Here is a 12,470-nt window from a genome sequence, read left to right as displayed (position 1 = left end):
ATCCCAAAGAGATACTAAAGAAGGGAAAGGGACCTCTATGTGCCAGAATGTTTGTGGCAGCCCTGGTTGTAGTGGCCAGAAACTGGAAAATGAATAGATGCTCATCAATTGGAGAATGGTTGGGTAAATTGTGGTATATGAATGTTATGGGATATTATTGTTTTGTAAGAAATGACCAGCAGGATGAATACAGAGAGGCTTGGAGAGACTTACATGAACTGATGCTAAGTGAAATGAGCAGAACCAGGAGATCATTATATACTTCAACAGCGATAGTGTATGAGGATGTATTTTGATGGAATTGGATTTCTTCGACAAAGAGATCTAACTCAATTTCATTTGATCAATGATGGAAAGAAGTAGCTACACCCACAGAAAGAATGCTGGGAAATGAATGTAAACTGTTTGCATTTTTGTTTTTCTTCCTGGGTTATTTTTACCTTCTGAATCCAACTCTACCACAACAAGAGAACTGTTTGGTTCTGCACACATATATTGGATTTAGGAAATACTGTAACATATTTAACATGTATTTGTCATCTGGGGGAGGGGTGGAGGGAGGGAAGGGAAAAGTCGGAATATAAGTGAGTGCAAGGGATAATATTGTAAAAAAATTACCGAGGCATGGGCTCTGTCAATAAAAAGTTATAATTATTTTTTTTAAATGAAAAAAATAATGCTTGCTGTAGGTTTTAGATAGATAGTGATTATTTTAAGGAAAATCCCTATGGTCTCTAATTGGAGTAATTTTGTCAAATGCTTTTTCTGCATCTATTGACATTATCATATGATTTCTGTTGGTTTTCTTATTGATATGGTTAATTGTGGTAATAGTTTTCCTGATATTAAACCAGCCCTGTATTCCTGGTATAAATCCCCTTGGTCATATTGTATTATCCTGCTGATAAGTTACTAAAATCTCTTTGCTAATATTTTATTTAAAATTTTTGCATCAATATTCATTAGGGAGATTGGTCTATACTTTTCTTTCTTTGTTTTGGCCCTTCCTGATTTAGGTATCAGTGCTATATTTGTGTCATAGAAGGAATTTGGCAGTACCCCCTTTTTACTAATTTTTCTAAATAATTTACATAGTATTGGAATTAATTATTCTTTAAATGTTTCGTAGAATTGATTTGTGAATCCACCTCTACCTGGAGATTTTTTTCTTAAGAGTTCATGTATTTTATTTCCTCTTCTGCTAATCTAGGCAACTACTATTTTAATAAATATTCATCAATTTTGGTTAGATTGTCAGACTGGCTGCCATTGAGTTGGCCAAAATAGCTTCTAATTAGTGCTTTAATTTCTTTTTCATTGGTGGTGAATTCACCTCTTTCAGTTTTGATGCTGGTGATGCGGTTTTTTCTTTCCTTTTTCTGATGAACTTAGCCAAAGGTTTATCTATTTTGTTAGTTTTTTCATAAAACCAACTCGTAGTTTTGTTTATTAATTCAATAGTTTTCTTGGTTTCTATTTTATTGATTTCTCCTTTGATTTTCAAATATTCAAATTTGATATTTAATTGGGGTTTTTAATTTTTTTCTTTTTCTAGCTTTTTAAGCTAATTCACTGATCTCCTCTTTCTCTATTTTATTTATATATCTATTTAGAGATAATAAAATTCCCCAAAGAACTGTTTTGGCTGATCCCATAGGTTTTGGTATATTGTTTCATTATTGTGATTTTCTTGGATGAAATTATGGATTGCTTCAGTGATTTGCTATTTGACCCCCTCATCTGAACATTTCCAATTGGTTTTTTAGTCTATCTATCCCTTTCCTTTTGTTGAATAGAATTTTTACTGCATTGTGATCTGAAAAGGAAGTATATACTATTTCTGCCTTTTTGCAGTGGTTGCAAAAACGAGTTTTTAGGCCCTAATATATGGTCAAATTTTGTGTATATGCCATGTACTGCCAAGAAAAAACTTTCCTTTCTATCCCTATTCAATTTTCTCGAGAAGTCTATCATAGCTAGGTTTTCTGAGATCCTATTAACCTCCCTCGTTTCTTTCTTGTTTATTTTGTGGTTAGATTTTTCTGATTCTGAGAGGGAAATGTTGTGGTCACTGACTAGAATAGTTTTGCTATCTATTTTTTCCTGTAACTGGCTTAAAATTTTCTCTAGGAATTTGCCCATTCTATTACTTGGTGCATACACATTTAGTAGTATTACTATTTCATTATTTACATCATCCTTTATCAAATTGTACTTTTCCTCCTTATCTCTTTTAATAAGATCTATTTTTACTTTTGTTTTATCTAAAATCAGAATTGCTGATTCTGTTTTTTTTTACTTCAGCTGAAGCATAATAAGTTCTGTTCCAGCCTTTTACCTTTACTCTGCATGTGTCTTTTTTTCTGAAGTGTGTTTCTTGTAAACAACATATTGTAGGATTCTGTTTTTTAATCCACTCTGATATTTGCTTTAGTTTTGTGGGAGAGTTCATCCCATTCACATTAACAGTTATGATGACCACAGTTCGGTATTTCCCTCCATTCTTTTTTCTCCCTATATATATTTTTTGTTCTTTCTTTCCACCCTGTCCTTATTGTGTTGTTTTTCCCACCCAACCCACTACTTTGTCTTCTATCAACTCTTCCTCCCTTCTCTTACCTTCTTATCTGATGTTTCTGCACTCATCCTGTTCTTTCCTTTTCTTTCTTCTTTCTCCTCCTATTTCTTTATAGGATTAGATAAATTTCTATACCCAACGGAATGATTAAGTTATTCCCTCTTAAAGCCAAATCTGATGAGATCAAGCTTCAGACAATGCTCATCCCCTTCTGTTCTTTCCCTCAATTGTAGTAGGTCTTTTGTATCTCTTTATGTGAATTAATTATCCCATTATACTTCTCTTTTCTTCTTTTTCCAGTACAGATTAGTTCCTACCCCTTAATGTCTTTTTCTTTGATCCTCACCCACATTCTCAGTCCACCTGATGCCCCCGCCTCATCTCAATGTCAGATCAATTTACAAGATCTTCATATATATATATATATATATATATGATTTCCCATTTATCTTTCTATGGTTCTTTTGAGTCTTGTGTTTGTAGATTAAGTTTCCTGTTTGGTTCTGATTTTTTTCTATAGAAATGATTGAAAGTCTCTTAATTCATTGAAGATCCATCTTCTCCCCTGAAAGATGATGGTGGGTCTCACTGGGTAATAAATTCTTGGTTGTAACTCCATGGCCTTTGCTTTCCAGAATATGATATTCTGGACCCTCTGATCTTTTATTGCCAGGATAATCCTGACTGTTGGTCTTTGAAAATTGTTTTTTGTCTGTCATCTTGCAGTAGTTTTTCTTTGAGATTATAGTTTTGGAGTTTCCTTGTGAGACGTCTTTGTAGAGGTTATCAATGAATTCTTCTAAATGAGTATTTCCCCCTCTGTATAATATCAGGACAGTTTTCCTTAAGGAATTCTTGTAGAATTCATTCAGGCTCTTTTTTTTTTTTGTCATGGCCTTTGTATAGGTCAATAATTTTTTTAATTTTCTCTTCTGGATCTATTTTCCATGTTGGCTGTTTTGCCAGTGATGTATTTCACATTTTCTTTAATTTTTTTCTTTTTAGTTTGATTGATTCTTGTTGTTTCAAAAAGTTATTAGCTTCCATTTGCCCTGTTCTAGTTTGTTATATGTGATTTTCTTCAGTTATATTTTGTATATCTTTTTCCATTTGGTTTATTCAACTTTTTAAGGAGTTGTTGTCTTCAGACAATTTTTTCTCTTACTTTTCCAAACTGTTGACTCTCTCATGCATACCTATCATTTCTTTTCTTATTTTTTCTTCTACCTCTCTCATTTGCCTTTTGAAGTCCTTTATGAGCATTTCCTAGAAGCCTGTTTGGGCTTGAGATAAATTTATGCACTCTGAGATTTCTTATGTCTATATTATGACCTCCTCTGATTTTGTGTTTTGGTCTGCTCTATCACCATAGTAGCTTTCTGTGATCAAAGTTCTTTTTTGTTTCTTGCTCATTTCCTTTCATTTTCTTTTGGTATTTCCTCTTTTTTACCTTTAAGGTGGAGCTCTGCTCCTGGGGTAAAAGTGGTAGTGTCCCAAGCTTCCCGTGTATCTCTGAGCCTTGGCTTTGAGCACAGGGACCCATTGTGTTTGAAAACAGCCTGATTTCCCTGAATTTGCTCCCTAAGCTGGGACTAGGAGCTGCCCCACCCCCCATTTGCTTCTCTACTGAACCATGATGAGGGTTTTAGTTGCTGATGTGCTGTGATTAAGAACTTCTCACTGACTTTCCAAGAGCCTTTGACCTAAGCTGAACACTCTTTTCATCCCAGTGAGACTGGCCTTTCTTGAAGTTTTTTCAGTCTATCTTGAGTTGGAGAATGGTTTCATTCCAACAGATTAAGTTCATAGGCTTAGTTTCATGTGGTTTTTGAGGGAAACTGGGAGAGCTTGAGCAGCTTTCTAACTTTACTCCACCATTTTGGTTCCATACCTAGAACTCTCCTTTATCTCTTATAGCAAGAGGTAGCTTGGAATAATCAACAGAAAGCTGGCATTGGAGTGAGGATGATATGGGCTCAAATACCTTCTTTAATATGTGCTGGGTATATGACTCTGGGTAGTCATATAATGTCTCACTGACCCGGTCCCTTCTCCAAGATTAAAATACAGTCGAGCTGCAATTCTGCATTATTGAATAGAGTTTCATGCCAGAGATGCCTGTGATTTTATCACTGGGTTCCCTATCCTCTCAAAACAAACATCCAAACAAACAAAACCCACTGCTTTATAGAAGAAAAAAAGGGACTAACATAGACTTTCAGAGTTGTAATAGGTAGGTAAAAGGACTACATAAGCCATTTCATAAACATAGCCAATATTAAGCAAATGGGAAGTTTTATTGCAAGGGAAGATTCATTTGTGCTAGCAGTATCATTTTTCAACTGTACTATATGAAACAAAAAATTAGTAATATGAAACAAAAAATTTTCAAAATGTTACAATAACTTTTGCTCTGATTTTTTTTATCACTTTTTATAATCTTTTACTAGAAATGTGTTGGTTGCAGGTCCAAAATTAGAATTCGTCAGTTTCTTCACAATTTCTTTCCTTTCTCCCCATCCCCCTCACGAGGGAGCATGCTCTGATAAATGTGGAAATATTTTTTAGAAGAATTGCACATGTTTAATATATATTGGATTACTTGCTGTCTAAGGGAGGGGGAGATGAAAAGGAAGGGAGAAAAATTTGAAACACAAGGTTTTGCAAGGGTGAATGTTGAAAACTATTTTTGCATGTATTTTGAAAAATTAAAAAAAAACTATTAGCATTAAAAAAAGGAACATGCTCTTTTTTATCTCCTGGATTCCTAGAGATAGTGAATTTGGATTAAGGATAGTGCTTACAAAATATTCTCCAGAGGGAATCTTTCCAAAAAATCATGTTACAACATACCCTAAATTTCTGCCATCTTATGAAGAAAAGGCAGAGCTAAGACATAAACAGAAACAAGAAGAGGGACTTGAACCTAAAGATCCTTAGACCTGATCACAACGTGGAAAAACATAGTTCCTTAGTGGGAAATATTCTACTTATATGGATCAAGGTCAACTTCTGTCTCTCCTAGATAGACTTGTCTGTCAGATAAACCTGAAAGACTTATCCTACATATTGTGATGCAAGATCACTTCAAATCTAAGACAATAGGGGAAAAAAACTACCAAAAACCAAACAGTACCTCAAATTATATGGGCTATAGCACTTTTTTCCCCCTTCTTGATCTTAATTTTGGACTTCTCAATTTTGAGTCTTTTTAAATATATCTATTTTCTTATAGCATTGTTTTCCTTTCAGTTAATGTGACTGATGGTAAATATGGCTTTTCTCTATAACAAGAATTTTTTCAAAGTAAAATTTAATGATATATTTTGCATTTACATATTTTACATTTACTCATAATTTTTCCCCGTGTCTCTCTCTCTGAGTCATTCCTATAATAAATATTTTAAAGAAAACAAGAAAGTGAAGGAAAAAAAGAAAAATACCATAAAAACCAATGAATATAAAAAATTCTGAAAACATATGTAATGTTTCACACTCATAGACTTCCCATCTCTGCAAATGAGTGGGGCAGATGTATATTTTCTTATCTTCTTTGGAGTCATGTTTGTTCTTTGTAATTCTGCAACATTTAATTTTGATTGTTTTATGGCTGTTCTTTCTATTTCTATTGTTGTAGTCATTGTATATATTGTCTTCTAGGTTTTTTTTTACTTTAATCTGCATTGGGTCATGTAAATCTTCCTAAGCCTCTGTGTTTGTCACTTTTTAAGGCACAGTAATAATTCAAAACATTCATGTAACACAGTTCCCTTAGTCATACCCTAATATAAATACTATATAATAAATACTCTTAACCTGAAGTCCAAGAACTTGATTTTTAAAATATCTCAATCACTGGATTTCAGAATCATTTAGTTTCCTTTGTAATCCTATATGTTTTATTTCATGCATTTATAAGGGATCCATAGTTTTTGGTGCTGTCAAAAGAATACATGATGCAAAAATAGTTAAAAATCCTTGATTTTCTAAGAAATGAACATTTGACAGACTCTTCTGTTTGAAACCATAAGTTTCAGAGATGATTTTCTGATATCTGAGAAAAATTGCATTAGTTTTGTTTTACAAATGGAGCAGTTGACTTAGCAAGTTTCAGTTATACTTTTTTTTCAGCAACTTTTTTTCAGTAAACTCTTTACTATATTCTGCTACGTTTTTTCAGGAATTTATTTCTCAAAAAAACATATTTATTTGACACAGCACCTTTCATGGGAGAATACCTACTCAACATCATTGAAATATTTGTGGAAAGATCATAGAAGTGAGGAAAGACTTAAGTTGAAATCACTTGTCTGTTCCTTACTAGTTGTTTAGCCTGGACAGTCACATAACTCCTTTGAACAAGTTTTTCCATATATGAAATGGGGATAATATAAAAATTGCTGGGTTGTTATTTGAATTCTCGTGTGGAAAGCATTGTGTAAATCATTTATACACACATATGTATACCCACAAATCACATTAGCTTTTTTCTGTTTTCAGTGAAAAAATATAGTGAAAGATGCAGTAACGAAAAGACAGTATTTCATATGAATTTCTTCACTCTTCTTTGATGTCATAAAGTATTGTTCATATATTGTTCAGAGCTGACATTTCAAGGTAATTCTGACAGAGTTTTGTTGATGAATTGAATTTTTGGAGTTTATTTTAATAATATGGTCATTGAAAATGTCATAGAGAATAAAATGTCTTTAGCATAGAACACTCTACAAGTGTATGTAACATTATCAGACATCTTCTGTATTTATAAGTCTTATAAAACCATCTATATCCAGAGTTGAATTTGGAATAGTTATCCAAATGTCTGGCCATTCAGATAAAAACAGTTTAGGAAATTTGTCTTCTGTTGAGAAAATGGTCTAAATATCAATAAATTGGCTAGGGTCAGGAAGCAGATTTAATGTAAATAGAAAATATTATGTTAGTATTATTGTTGGAAGTTTGCACAGTTGATGCAATAGCTTGACCTGGACTCAGAAAGATCCAAATTCAAATCTAACCTCAGACACTTACTAATTGTATGACTGAACAAATCACTTAATTTTTGTATATTTCAGTTACTTCATCTATAAATTGGGGATTTGCTTTTCAGGTTGTTTTTTTTTTGGTAAGTAATGACACTGGCTCAAGCTTAAAGTCAGATATAATAAATGATGCATCATAATAGACTATTTCTTGCTCATTACAGAAAGTACACATACTTCTTCGTTTGGAAAAATGAAATGATCCAGGGACAAATTAGATCTTTGAGATATAAGAATTAGAATGAAGAGCAGCTCACCAGAGTTCTGAAGCATAAATTACTTTCCAATATCAAAATCTTGGAATCATAAACTTTTATAAATAAAGTCATCATTTATAAGGGGTTAGAGATATCTAATACTATCTACTTTTTATTTTAAAGCAAGCACTAATTGTTTTGTCTTTATCAAAATAATTTCCCCCTTAATAGTGTTTTATTTTTCCTAATTACATATAAACATAGTTTTCAACATTCATTTTTGTAAGATTTTGAGTTCCAACTTTTTTTCTCCCTTCCTTCTTTCTTTACTCCCCTTCCCAAGACAGGCAGAAGTCTGAAAGAGTTTATGCATGTACAATAATTTTAAACATATTTCCATATTAATCATATTATATCACAATAATTTTGTAGTATGTCTCCCTCCCCCATTGACTTTGACTTGACTTTTCTAATAGGTCTAGTTATTCAGGACCAAACTATGGTCCTGCTCACCTATGTCATCCTATCTTATCATTGAAACTAATCATGCTGATCTCTGACCTCACAAAAGCTCATCCAAGGAATGGAACTCCACCATTTACTATTTTCAAAGAGTCCCTATTAGTAACTTCAGATTAAGACATGTTGAGTGTCTTTCTGCCTCAGTTATTTGGGAAAGTCGTTCCCCATCCAAGGGAGCATGGTCTTCTTGTTTAGGAGTGACAAGGCACCCCAATTTCTCCTTAATTACATTTCTGGAGTACAAAAAAATTATCTAAAGCAAATAGATGAGAATAATCAAAATACCTTTGACAACTACAACCTGCTAGAAAGTATTCTTTTCAGCAACTCACTCTTAGGGATCCTTTTTATTAAAAAGGAATGAGAAAAAGCAGATTCTCCATACATGCTTGGTTTAGTCTGTGCTTTGCTGCAGAGTTTTTAAGAACACATTTCTATGCTCTTTTATGATAGTGATCCATTTTTGCACTAAATGATATTCAGGTAGCCTGAGTTAATTAGCATTCAGCTAATTCTAATATTTTGTCCCAATGTAATAGAGACACATTTAGTGTAAGTACCAATGAAATAGGTAACTAATATGTGATGGTAATCAGATATCAAATTTCTATTCACAGTATCTCACTGCATTTCATTTAAAAGTGCCACATAATGGATAGAGCACCAGCCCTGAAGTCAGGAGGACTTGAGTTCAAATTTGGCCTCAGATACTTAACACGTCCTAGCTGTGTGACCCTGGGCAAGTCACTTAACCCCAATTGCTTCAGGAAAAAAAAAGAATGTCTTTCCTTTTAAATATAGTTTTATTATTATTTTAAGAACATACTTATTTTTTTTTTGTATTTATAGTTTAACTTGCCAGAAAATGATTATAGTAGTTCAGGCTGAAGTTCTTTTCTTTGTTTGTTGCAGATTATTGTGCTAATAAAGGTATTTAATAAATAAGCCGTTTATCCACTTTTTATTTTAAACAAAAAAAAAAGTTAGTGCCTCAGGATAATATTAAATATCACTTTACTAGTTTTATGATAGAATATTCATAATGATAGTTTTTGTAAAATACTTTGCAAGCTTCAAAGTATGATATATAAATGCTAGTTGTTATTTTTAGCTAGGATGATCAATGGGGTAGCTCAGACTAAGGGAAGATTTCAAGAAAATTGGAGCTTAACTTGAGCCTTGAAGGTGTCGAAGAGATTCCTTTGGAATTGAGGAGGGAATTTATAATAACTATGTAGAACAAGAACAAAGAATGAGTCTTTCTGCAGGTGCACTCTATTCACTTAAAACACTTATTACATAGTAAACCCTACATAAATGTCACCTATTGTTATGAATAGTTATTTAAAAAATTTCAGCAATCTTATTAGTTTTATGATATAGATTAAAGGGAACTTTTTGAAATGGGGAGGATGGTTCTGAATAGGAGAGAATAATATACTAATAAAAATATTTCTCCTTTATGACTCTCCCTTGGGCAATCTGTTCAAATAAATCTAGAAACTTTTGGACACCAGCTAGTTATTCTGTCAAATAGGTTGAATTGTGCCTGGCAGAAATGAGATATCTTTTGTTCTTTCCATTAATCATTACAACTAGATAATGCTCTTAATGCCTATTACAATGTGTATTTTTAGTAAGCAATCAGTCAACTGTAGCAACAGGTAAAGAATTGAGAGCAGCCCACAGCCAGGCTGGGTCATCAAAAGTTTGAAGGTCTTGCTTTAGGTTCTGAGTATTTGATTTAGAGTAGGCTTTGGTGAAGGGGAAGGCTGGAGAGACCAGGGCACATCCTGGTATGTCAGATGGAACTATATAGCAGGGCAGATTTAGAAAACCATCCATTTTTTTCCCTATCTGGAATTAGTTTCTTCCCTTGACCCTTTGCAATGGTTACAATGCAGGACTTTCCCTCTCATGGGGTCCCAATGCACAGGTTAGATAATGCCATTGTTACTTTCCCAATAGAGAAATTGGTCCAAACACTCCACATATTCCTTAAAAAATCCAAGCAAATCCAAATCAATAGTTTTCTTGTGCTAGAGTTTCCTGTGCCTTCCCAGGGCAACAAAATTAAGAGAACCTCTCTGTGAATAAGGGGTGACACTTTGATGTTTGTTAGCATTGTGTACTGTTTAGTGAGTTTTGTCTGAGAACTTTACTGCTGTGGAAAGATTCATTGAACTAGGAGCCATAAGATCTGGATCTCGTATTAATTTTGCCAATAGCTTTCTTTGACCTTTGCTGTCACCTCACTTAAAATTCAGTTTCCTTATCTGTAAAATAAACTAGACGAATTGACCTGTAAAGTTCCTTCTAGGCTTAAAATTCTATTTTTTCCCCTCATAAAGTGTCAATAAGGTTAACATGGAACTCAGTGAATGACAAATTATATATATTTGCTTGCCTATGTTCCAGGATGTTGATCAAGAAGGAAAATAAAGGAAAAAATAGTCATGCAAATTAGCTCTGGAACATGTTTCAAGCCTAGTAGTTTCAAGCACTGGAACACTATTTATAAATAATTTAAATTTTAATTAATATCTTTAGTTTTTAGATCACCTTAATTTTCCAAGAGCATTTCTCCTCTCCAAACCAGGGACCACCCTTTTCTAACAACAACAACGAAAAATTAAAAGAAGGCAAAAAAATATTCAGCATATTCCCTAAGCCTCACTGTACTACACCAATATATCTGCATTAAATTGGGAAAAATTGCATTCTTCTGAACTCTTGTTTGGAACTAATCTTAAGTATTATAATTATGTAGCCTCATTTATTTTTCTGTGTTGGTTTTGCTTTTCTATTTACTTTGTTAGAGTGATTATATAAGTTGTTTTCCTGTTCTTTCCTATATTTTGAATCAGTTCATATCTGTCTTTACATGTTCTCAGAATTCTTTATATTCCTTTTTATGGTAAGAGTAGTAATATCCCATTATGTTCACATTAGTTCCTCCCTTGTCAATGGACATGTATTTTGTTTCTAGTTCTTTGCTATCATTAAAAAAGTGATACTCTGATATTTTGGTGCAAATAAGACATTTCTTTCTCTTTGATTACCTTAAGGTGTTTTTGTAAAATTGGGATCTTTGCATCAAAGATGCCATCAAAAATGACAAATAAGTATTTTAATAAAAATCTAACTTCATCCCTTACAAGTCATATTGCACATACTACATCATTTTAACTATTTAAACATTATTTCTTTGGCTTTTGAAAAACTGTTCTACATTTAACATTTTGGTAAGCTATTTTTCTAACCTTTCTAATCTCACTTTATAGGCTTTAAAAATGAGAAAAACCTAACATTCGTGCAATGAATGAGCAAAACCAGACAGTGCACCCATACGTAATTGCTAAGATGTGTTTTAAAACTCATTTCCTCATTCCTTACAGTCTTCTGGGAATATTTTTTTCAAGACTAAAAAAGAAATAACAAAAGTGATCATTTGCTCAAATGAGAATGAATCCTTTGGCAGGTAGAAAGCACAACTCGTACCTCAAATGCTCCCTTTTCTTTTGATTCATCTATATGTTTACTCAACTCTGCTCTTCAAGAGAAAAATAATGGCATTTATTAATTTTTTTGTTCAAGGAAACTCATAAAATTTTGGGCATGTTTGCTGGTAAACAATAGCCCATCTTGGCTCCAGTTTATACAACACTATTTTGTTGGTCATATTCTTAAGGATCATAAAAAATTATGACATTTTCATCTATGGTTTTGCTTGGTTTCAACTCTGTGGAACAAAATACCCAGTGTGTAATCCCTTCCCCACTTATAGTTTCCTTTTATGTGATGTCTTCCCCCATTAGATTATAAATTCTTTTGTAATTCCTGAGAAACTGAGATAAGACAGAGACTGGTTTTTAATCTTTTATTTGCGATGAGTTTAGACTAGCCAGTCCAATGGGGCTCATGTCCAAAAATCATTTGACCCTCAATAACTGAGTTTTATGTCTTTAGATAATTAGCATTTACAAGCAGGATATGGAAACTGAGAAGGCAATTAGTCTAGCATTTTACAGCTGTTGTCTTTACTTCAGAGAGGAACCAGAGAGAGGAGTCAACTTAGTATTTACAGCTTGAATCATGGCTCCATTTCTGTCAAAAAAGGGAGTAGGACCA

At 33.0% G+C, this 12,470-nt stretch overlaps 1 protein-coding gene across 44 annotated transcripts in view; it reads left to right on the top strand.

Annotated features, from left to right (window-relative positions):
* ANK2 (ankyrin 2) overlaps positions 1 to 12,470 on the top strand; it is an 819,525-nt gene that overhangs the window by 529,184 nt on the left and 277,871 nt on the right. The window lies entirely within an intron of this gene.

The sequence above is a fragment of the Sarcophilus harrisii genome, chromosome 6 (genome assembly GCF_902635505.1).
Source record: "Sarcophilus harrisii chromosome 6, mSarHar1.11, whole genome shotgun sequence".
Classification (NCBI taxonomy): domain Eukaryota; kingdom Metazoa; phylum Chordata; class Mammalia; order Dasyuromorphia; family Dasyuridae; genus Sarcophilus; species Sarcophilus harrisii.
The sequence above is the reverse complement of the archived record's forward strand: the minus strand, read 5'-3'. Positions and strand labels throughout refer to the sequence as shown.